Below are 10,053 nucleotides of genomic sequence, written 5' to 3'. Positions count from 1 at the left end.
CTTAGTCCCTGACCTCATGGAGCTCACAGTCTGATAAACCTAAAAGAACATTTGAACTTCAGAACCTGGCAAGGAGCAGAATCAATTTTAGGAAGTGTGAGGAATGCCCTATAAGTCAAGCTACTGGGATATTTGAATAGTGGATTGGCTAGTGTTCTATAAACTGTATACAGTTGAATTATCTTTGTGATTCTTTATGTTTTGTTTTGCTAAAAGGAAGGCAATTTGTTTGGATCCTTATTGGTTATAAAGTGATCTTTCCCTTAGTTTAGGAAAGATTTACTTTTAAATTTTGTATCTCAGCAATGTAATCTCTAAGATTGTGCTGATAGCAATCTATCTATGCTTTCTCATCCTCTGCTGCTCTAATCTACTTCCTTCTGGAAATCTTCCAGGATGGGTCCATCCAGTATATTAGGATCTTCTTACAGATGTCAAAGTTGTACGGATATTAATATTTTTACAATGGGCTATCATGGACTATAAAGTTTTTCCCCTGGATCTTAATATCTAACTGACTCACCTTCTTTTCTATGCATACATCACTCCACTGAAATCCTTTGCAATGTTTTTCTCCACATAAAATATTGATAATATGTTGCACCTCTCTTTGGGTAACTTATAACTTTAATTCCTTTTTTTTGTGTTTTTTTTATGGCAAGGGAATAGGGTTAAGTGATTTGCCCAAGGTCTCACAGTTAGGTAATTATTAAGTGTCTGAGGTGAATTTGAGGGCTGGTGCTTTATCCCCTGTGCCACTTAGCTATCCCACTAGCTTTAATTCTTTAGAGATGGTGGGTATCCCACACCTCAGTCATAATGATGATGCTTGTCCTCTTTTCTCCAAGAAGATCATGACATCTGGAAGATGATGCCATGATGTGCACATGAATTGGATTTAAGTGAGGAGCCTCAGTTTCTCCTTTGGATATGAATCAGGAAAACTTGACATGGTCCTGGATGTGAGGCAATCAGGGTGAAGTGACTTTCCCAAGGTCACACAATTACAGCTAGTAATTGTCTGAGGCCGATTTGAACTCAGGTCCTCCTGACCTCAGGACCAACACTCTATCCTTTTCACCATTTAACTGACTCAAACCTCATTGAAAGATTATTGATGTAAAACTTAGAGATGTTTGCTTCACAGAGAAGCTTGGGGTCATTGGAAGGATTGTACGCTTTCACAAAAGCAAATGAGAAAATGGGTTACAAGAAATAACATCTTCATCCAAAAGCACCAGAGTAGTTTCTAGTCAGCAAGGCGGAGCGTTTATAAAGCTCTGGTTCATGTAACCAGTGAAGAAACTGCTCAGCGATACACTGTAGCAGCGGTTATATTTAGATTTCCATTATTCTCCGTTGCCTTTCATTGGGCGCCTGCCCAACAAGACTGTAATGCTGTGGTGCAGAGAGGGGGAGGAGGAGACAACTGGATCAGGAGACAGGGCTGGATCCGAGGGTGCATCAGTCCTCAGAAGAGCCAGAGGGAGAGTTCACCTTGGAACACACTGGCTGCACTCTTCCCTCAGACTTGCCCTGGCTCAGTCAGCCTTCTTGAGTCCCACTAGATGGCATCATCCATGTCCCCTGCTGCCAACTACACATCGTGGGAAAGAGGGAAAAAATGGGAGGGCTGGACCCCAGCCAAGTTGATGTGGCACCGCTTCTTGTTTCCTTAACTTTGGGACTGTTTTCTTAAGCCTCGGCTGCTGGAGGCCACTAGGATGCCAGCCATTGATCCAGAACGCCTAACCTAACCACCTGCTCCAGAATGTCAAATTTCCTGGAACTGGAAGGGACCATTGACCTCCCTTAGTCCTATGCTTTCATGTCATAGAGATAGTCATACTATTTAATATAGTGATAGTTTTTTTACAAGAGTCAAAATGCTTTTCCCCACATTAGTTCATTCAATTTTTATAACAACCCCTCCCGGGGCTATAATTATTATCACCCTCTTTTACTGGCAAAATAACTAGGTCTAGAAAAGTAAAATGACCATAACAGTGTTGAATATAAATATCTGTGGACCCCTAAAAGTAATTACTTTGAGCTGTCAGATTAGTATATCAAGGACTTGATCTTCCTTTGTTTTTGCAAGGCAATGGGGATATGTGACTTGCCCAAGGTCACACAGCTAGGTAATTATTAAATGTCTGAGGTTGCATTTGAACTCAGGTGCTCCTGACTCCTGAGCCAGTGCTCTATCCATAGTACCATCTACCTGCCCCCAAGGACTTGATCTTTTTTCTTTTTCTTTTTTTGGATTTTTTTTTCAAGGCAATGGGGTTAAGTGGCTTGCCCAAGGCCACACAGCTAGGTAAATATTAAGTGTCTGAGGTCGGATTTGAACCCAGGTATTCCTGACTCCAAGGCTAGTGCTCTATCTACTGTGCCACCTAGCTGCCCCTCAAGGACTTGATCTTCTAAAGTGTTTTAACCTTGTTGTGATTTTAGAAATTGTTATGAGTAAGTAATGGTATCTTAATTTTTGTGAATATATATGTGTGTGTGTGTGTGTATAATACATACATAATGTATATGTGTATATATAATACATATATAATGTGTACATATTTTATATAGCCACACATATATGTGTTTATAAATAGGGAATATATGTATATTTACACATGTATGTGGACACAATATGTTAGAAGCATATTTGTCCAATTCTTATCTTTCTTACTCTTTTTCTGTTACTTCTCACAATTTAATTACAGCCATAAAATTTTTACTCTTGCATTTTCTCAATAGTTTCTTCCTTATATTTGCCCTTTCTTTTCCTACTTAGAGAGATTTGGCTTTTCGTTCAAGGATCTTTTTGAGAACTTTGTCCAGTTTTAGCCTTGTGATAACCACCTTGCTGGGATGAATGCCCACACGGACAGTTGTAACATTAGCCTTCTGCTGTACATGCTCAATGTAGATCACATATTTCTTTCTGCAAACTTGGATGACCTTGCCAGTTTGCTGCCCTTTGTAGTGTTCTCAAACAACCTGGACTTCATCATCTTTTCGAATGGGCATAGAGCAGACATTATACTTCTGTCTCAGCTCCTTAGAAAGAGGAGAAGACATAATTTTCCTCCGTATGTGGGAAGGGGCATTGAAATGCCTCTTGTGGTTCTTGCTTCAGTCAGAGGTCACAAAAGGATTGAACTTCATTTTGACTTCAGAGACACCTCAGAAGAGAAAAACTATCTTTCTTACTCTTAACCAAGCAATCAACCTTGCTCGTGTTATTATTCATGTCTTGGAAAAGATATTAGAGTGGCTTTCCATTTCCTTCTCTAGGGTGTCCCCACTTTACAGATAAGGAACTGAGGCAAGTAGAGGTTAAGTGACTTGTCCAGAGTCACACAGTTAGTAAATGTTTGAGACTGAATTTGAACTCATATCTTCCTTACTCTAGGTCCTCTACATACATACACACAGATATAAATAGAGAGATAGAGATTAGAGAAACATAATGATTGTCATTCATTATCAAAGAATACCATGACATCAGGAAGGCAATGCCATGACAAGCACATAAATTGAATCTGAGTGAGGGAGTGCTGTGCTAAGTCACCAGCCTCAATTTCTCCTCCAGAACCATCTGGGTCCAGTGGACAAGTATGAATCAGGATGACTGGAGAAGGTTCTGGATACAAGCAATCAGGGTTAAGTACTTTGCCCAAAGTCACAAAGTTAGTAAATGTCTGAGACTGGATTCAAACTCCTGTCCTCCTGACTCCAAAATCAATACTCTGTACCATTTAGCTGTTCCATACAGATAGATAGATAGATAGATAGACAGACTGACTGACAGATAGATAGCTGAAAGAGAGAGAGAGAGAGAGAGAGAGAGAGAGACATATACCCACAAATGTACCAAATGACCTCAAAGTTGTCAGTGATTTTGGGGGGGGAGTTGAGAAAAATTTATTCAAATGACTATGGAGTGGCTAAAACTTGGCCAGATGTTGAAAATTCCAAATGGAGTAACAAAGAGCTGGTTATGACTGAAATGACTCAATAATACCATATATATAGAAAATATATATGTGTATATACACACACATATATAATGTGTCTATGATATGTACACATACATGTGTGTATGTATATGTATTGCAGTCCAAAGACATAAGTAATTTACCCATTGGCCTTAGTGGAGGTTTCTTTGAACTAGTTTGTCTTCTTCATTCTTTTTTTTTCCTTTTTTTTTAGTTTTTGCAAGGCAATGGTGTTAAGTGATTTGCCCAAGGTCACACAGCTGGGTCATCACTAAATGTCTGAGGCTGGATTTGAACTCAGTTACTCCTTACTCGCTGTCCCCTTTTGAACTACTTCAACAAATCTGAATTATGGAAGTTTTTCCCCTTCTCAGCTGAATATGATTACTCCCTTCTCTGAATCCCTGGGATACTTTGTACCTTTCTCATGATATTTGACAAATTCTACAATATGTTGGAAGCATATTTGTACATTTCTTACCTTTCTTACTATTAATCAAGCAATCAGCCTTGCTTATGTTGTTATTCAGTCATGTCTTGGAAGAGATATGGGTGTGATTTTCCATTTCCTTCTCCAATATGTCCCCACTTTACAGAGGAGGGATTGAGGCAAGTGACTTGTCCAAAGTCACACAGTTAGTACATGTTTGAGACTGAATTTGACCTCCAATCTTCCTGACTCTAGGTCTGCTGTACTTCCTAGCTGGTCAATCTAGTTTATGCTAGACTACAAACTCTTGTAGGACTATGCCTGATCCATCTTGGCATCTCCCAAACTAATTGTCATGTTACTTTGCACATAGCAGATGCTGAACAAATGTTGAATTTGTCTTGAACAAAATAATTTACCATGGATTACATGATATAATGAAAAGAGTGCTAGACTTGGAATCAAGGGAAATCTGGATTTCTGTCCTGCCTCTGACATGATCAATCTGTAAGTGTATGATCACTGACAAATTATTTAATTTTGCTGATGCTCATTTCCTTTCACTGTAAAAAGGGAGGAGGCAGGCTGGTATCTTAGAAACAGCCCTGAACTGGGAGTCACACCTGAGTGGAATACAGTTGTATGACCTTGGGCAAGTCACTTATCTGTGATTAGTTTGCTAATCTATATAATGAGAAGTTTGTACTAACTCTAGCTCAATGATTCTATAATCTTCTGAATACTGGAAACTCACAGGGTTATTTGAGATTCAAATGAAATTCTGTAGATAAATCAAGTGCTTTGTAAATATTAGAGCAGACTTATAAAGGTCAGTTCTTTTCATAGCAGGCCCTCAATCAATATTTAATGAATGAAATGTAATCATTCCTTTCCAGAACTAATAAAAGAAAGTGTTGGTCAGTAGAGAACCTTAGGATACTTGCTTTGGTGATTACATAAGAATTATATGCAATTAGCCTATCACTTAATTGTAAATTGTTGCATTTCTTTGTATCCCTTACAGCCTTAAGTGTATCTTTAAGTGTATAGTTAGTACTTATTAAATAATTGTTGATTAATAGATTAAGGGATCTAGAAAACAGTTTGTTCTCCAATGTGTACTTTAATCTCTCCACACTCAACAAAAAAGCAAAAAAGCTTTTATTAATAGAGTAAAGGTCCTCTTCGTCTCATGAGGGATTATATATTCCTTCCTGAAATCTTCATTTTTTTCATTGCTTGGGGACAATTCAGGACATTGCAGCACTAGAAATGGTAATGAATTCCTACAATGAATCTCCACACATAAGGGAAACCTAATGTCTAGGTGAAGTAAGTGATCATCTCTCTATTTTAAGAGAGGTATACCAAAAAGTCCTTTGATTCAAATTTATTTCCCTTACTATCTTCCTATAGTGTCTGAAATTCTACTATTAGACATATATTCCTTTGAATTAGGCACTTGTGCCCCAAGAATTCCTACTTAAATGTCAAATATTCTGGACTTCATAGCTCATTAATCTATTGCCACCTGTTAACCTCAAGGCAAGGCTCAGATAGCAATACAATCAACTTCTAGTATGTCACAATCTTCTTCTCCTGAGAAGAAACCATTGGGTCAGCCCAGGTAGAGGTGGGAAGTGAACAAAAAGAAAGAATGGACTTTATTCTTCCCTTGGAGACCAAAATCAATACTTTAGGTTATCTCTCTCAGGAAATTCCTTATTAACTTGTGCTAGCTGGGTCAAATTTGTGTTCCAATAGGGCCTTGGGACAGCTAGGTGGTGGCATGGTTCAAAAAGTTTCAGGCTTGGAGGCAGGGAGACTCATTTTCTTGAGTTCAAATCCAACCTCAGGCACTTTATAACTGGGCAAGTCACTTAACCTGTTTGCTTTAGTTTCCTCATCTGTAAAAATGACCTGAAGAAGAAAATGACACACCTCACACCTCTCAGATTGGCCAATATGACCAGAAAGGATAATGATCATTGTTGGAAGGGTTGTGGGAAATTGGGACACTATTACAGTGTTGGTGGAGCTGTGAACTCATCCAACGTTTCTGGAGAGAAATTTGGAACTATGCCCAAAGGGCAACAAAAATGTGCATGCCCTTTGACCCAGCAATACCACTACTGGGTCTATACCCTGAAGAGATGATGAAAAGGGGTAAAAATATCACTTATACAAAACTATTTATAGCAGCCCTGTTTGTGGTGGCAAAGAATTGGAAATCAAGTAAATGTCCTTCAATTGGGGAATGGTTTAGCAAACTGTGGTATATGTATGTCATGGAACACTATTGTTCTATTAGAAACCAGGAGGGATGGGATTTCAGGGAAGCCTGGAGGGATTTTCATGAACTTTTTTTGAGTGAGATGAGCAGAATCAGAAAAACACTGTACACCCTAACAGCAACACGGGGGTGATGTTCAACCTTGAAGGACTTGCTCATTCCATCAGTGCAACAATCGGAACAATTTTGGGCTGTCTGCAAAGGAGAGTGGGATCTGTATCCAGATAAAGAGCCGTGCAGTTTGAACAAAAGTTCAAGGACTATTCCCTTTAATTTAGGAAAAAAACACCAGATATCTTATTGTCTGATCTTGTTACCTCTTAGACTTCTTGTCTCTTCCTTAAGGATATGATTTCTCTCTCATCACACTCAGTTCGGATCAATGTACAACATGGAAACAAAGTAAAGACTGACAGATTGTTTTCTATGGGGGAGTTGGGGGAGAGAAGTAAGATTGGAGGGAAAATTGTAAAACTCAAATAATATCTTTAATTTAAAAAATTAAAATAAAAAAGAAGAAAATGAAAAACCACTCCTGTATCTCTGTCAAGAAAATCTCAAATGGCCTCATGAAGAGTCAGAACTAATTGAAATGATTGAATTTTGCCTAAATTGACTCATCGCCAACCGCAATATATCGTCATGAATTTGTCCATCACAAACTGAAGAGCAATCATTTTCGATGAGTGTATAAAATATGTGTCTGAGGTTGAAAGAAGATAAAATGTGGGCTCTGATTTGTCCTGATTGAGGAGCAATCAGTAAAGATGGTAAAATGGTTAGGACCCTGATAATCTAGAAGAGTCCAGTTTTAAAACTGGAAGGACCTTTAGTGACCATACAGTTGAGCCCACTTATTTTTACAAAAGAGGAAACTTGAGGCCATGATAGCTTGTTAAAAATCTTCTGACTCCAAATTCAGACACTTTTCATTATATCACATGCCCATGGAATAGCTAGAAGAGACTTGGGAACTTTGGTGTTTAGTTGTGTCTGATTCTTCATGACTCCATTTGGGGTTTTCTTGGTAAACATATTGAAGTTGTTTGCCATTTCCGTCTCCAGATCATTTTGTGAATAAGGAAACTGAAGCAAATGGAGTTGAGTAATTTACCTAGGGTCACAGCTAGAAAGTGTCTGAGGCCAGATGGAACTGATGATGAGTCTTCCTGACTTGCCTAATTAATATCTTAAGCTGAATTTGAACTTGTGTCTCCATGACTTCAGGCCAAGTGCTCTATCCATTGCACCACCTAATTGCCCTTTGGGCATTTAAGTACATAAAATTTAGTATGAAAATGAGGCATACAGAAGATCGCTGCAGACAGCCTCCTAGCTCACAACTTTGCTTGGAACTAGTCCTGTCTAGTTCAGATCAGGTCCTGATTTGTAACCTTAGCAAGGCAGTTAATATGACAAACTAGGAGTGCAGAGGAAGCTGTCAATTTCTTTGATCCAAGAAAACTTGGTAATGATTAAAAATGAAGAATTAAATTATGTAGCAGTATGTAATCAGTAGGATCCAATGAATTTTTTAATAACTCAATTAATAATGGAAGGAATATTTTCTTTCTTTCACATTCATTGAAAAAAATAAACCTTTATTTAGATCATATCACTTCTAGGTGGTGTCCCATTTATCTCATTTCTGACATTTTCGGCAGTTACCACATTTCTTCTTGTTGTTCAAAGCAACAAAATTTGATGTTATAAAACCCCTCAACCATTCTCCCCACCCTTCAATGATCAATCTGACTATTTCTTTTGAGAGTGATTCTAAAACAAAGTTTTAGACACAAAGTAAATTGCTGGATTTCAAGTTGGGGAAATTTGATTCCCAAGCTCTGTGACTTTGGATAAACCTCTTAATCTTTCCAAGTCTCAGTTTTCTCACTTGTACAACAAAAAATAATGAGCCTATGTCCTTTGAGGTATGATGCAACACACTTTTCATATATACCATGGTATTTCCCTTAGTTTGCTACTTACCAGCTATGTGCCCTTGGGCAAGTCACTTCTCTTCAAAAGACTTCAATTTCCTTTCTCTGTAAAAATGTACTATTTGATCATGGATGTCCCTTTCAACACTGACAATCTGACAAATATTAATCTAGATTCCATTGTAATCCAAAGTCTATGTAATTTGTTTAGTGCTTTTTTCTTGCAAATAATAATATTAATACCTTAACTCATTATCCTTATTTCTCAAATAAAGGATTGAATTAGATGATCTCTGAAGAACCTTTGTGGTAACTAGATGGCACAATGGATAGAAGACATCTTCCTGAGTTGAAATATGATCTCAGACACTTCCTAGCTATGTGACCCTGGGCAAGTTGGAGGGGGCAGTGAGGTAGATAGAACACCAACCCTGAGGTCAGGAGGACCCCAGTTAAAATCTGGCCTCACTTAATTATGACTTAACCATGTGACCTTGGGCAAGTCACTTAACCCCATTGCCTTGCAAAAAAGCAAAAAAAAATTAGTTGGAGAAGGAAATGGTAAACCACTTCAGTATCCTTGCTAAGAAAACCCTAAATGGGGGTCATAAAGGGTTAGAGGCAACTTAAAAATAGACTAAACAATGACAACAAATAACTATCCAGATGGAAATTCTATTAGCTTTCTTGCAAAGATCTTTGACTTGGATAACAGCTGTGTTAAGTAAAAAACAACCATCACTCTCATTTTGCAGACATAATCTCAGGCTAGGATGTTCTGGAGCTAACTGAAACTGGCTTTGCTGTTTTTGCAGTCATTTTTCAGTTGTGTCTGACCCTTCATGATCTCATTTAGGATTTTCTTGGCAAAGATATTGTAGCAGTTTGACATTTCCTTCTCTGTGTCATTTTATAGATGAGGAAACTGAAGCAAATCAGGTTAAGTGACTCACTCAAGGTCACACAGATGGTAAGTGTCTGAGGCCAGATATGAATTCAGGAGTATGAGTCTTCCTGACTCAGACCCACTGAGTCATACAGCTTTTCCAACCAGTTTTTGAGAGCTAATTGCCAAAATTTCAATCTAGGTGTTTATAGTTCAGAAATCCACAAAAATTATAATCAGGGCTCAATTTTTTGTTGTTGACTATCTAGAATTAAGGAGGTAAAGAAGAAAATGTTCTTAATGCATATTAAACTTAAACCTGTCTCCTGGGAGCATTTTTCTCTGAGTCAGTTAAACATTTCCCTGATCACCTCTAGATTCAAGGATGTTAAGAGATAGGTAGGTAGGAGAAAGAAACTAATGGGAAGAAGAAATTTCAATTCTGTTGCTTCTTCATGATAAAATCATCCCCCTCTGTAAATGAGAGAGGTAGTCTAGATCAG

The 10,053-nt window shown here is 38.1% G+C and overlaps 1 pseudogene; it reads right to left on the bottom strand.

The window, feature by feature from the left end:
* Positions 1–2,734: 2,734 nt before the first annotated feature.
* LOC141491668 (large ribosomal subunit protein uL24-like) lies at positions 2,735–3,168 on the bottom strand (annotated as a pseudogene).
* Between the last annotated feature and the right edge of the window lie 6,885 nt (positions 3,169–10,053).

Source organism: Macrotis lagotis, chromosome 6, assembly GCF_037893015.1.
Source record: "Macrotis lagotis isolate mMagLag1 chromosome 6, bilby.v1.9.chrom.fasta, whole genome shotgun sequence".
NCBI classification, from domain to species: domain Eukaryota; kingdom Metazoa; phylum Chordata; class Mammalia; order Peramelemorphia; family Peramelidae; genus Macrotis; species Macrotis lagotis.
The sequence above is the reverse complement of the archived record's forward strand: the minus strand, read 5'-3'. Positions and strand labels throughout refer to the sequence as shown.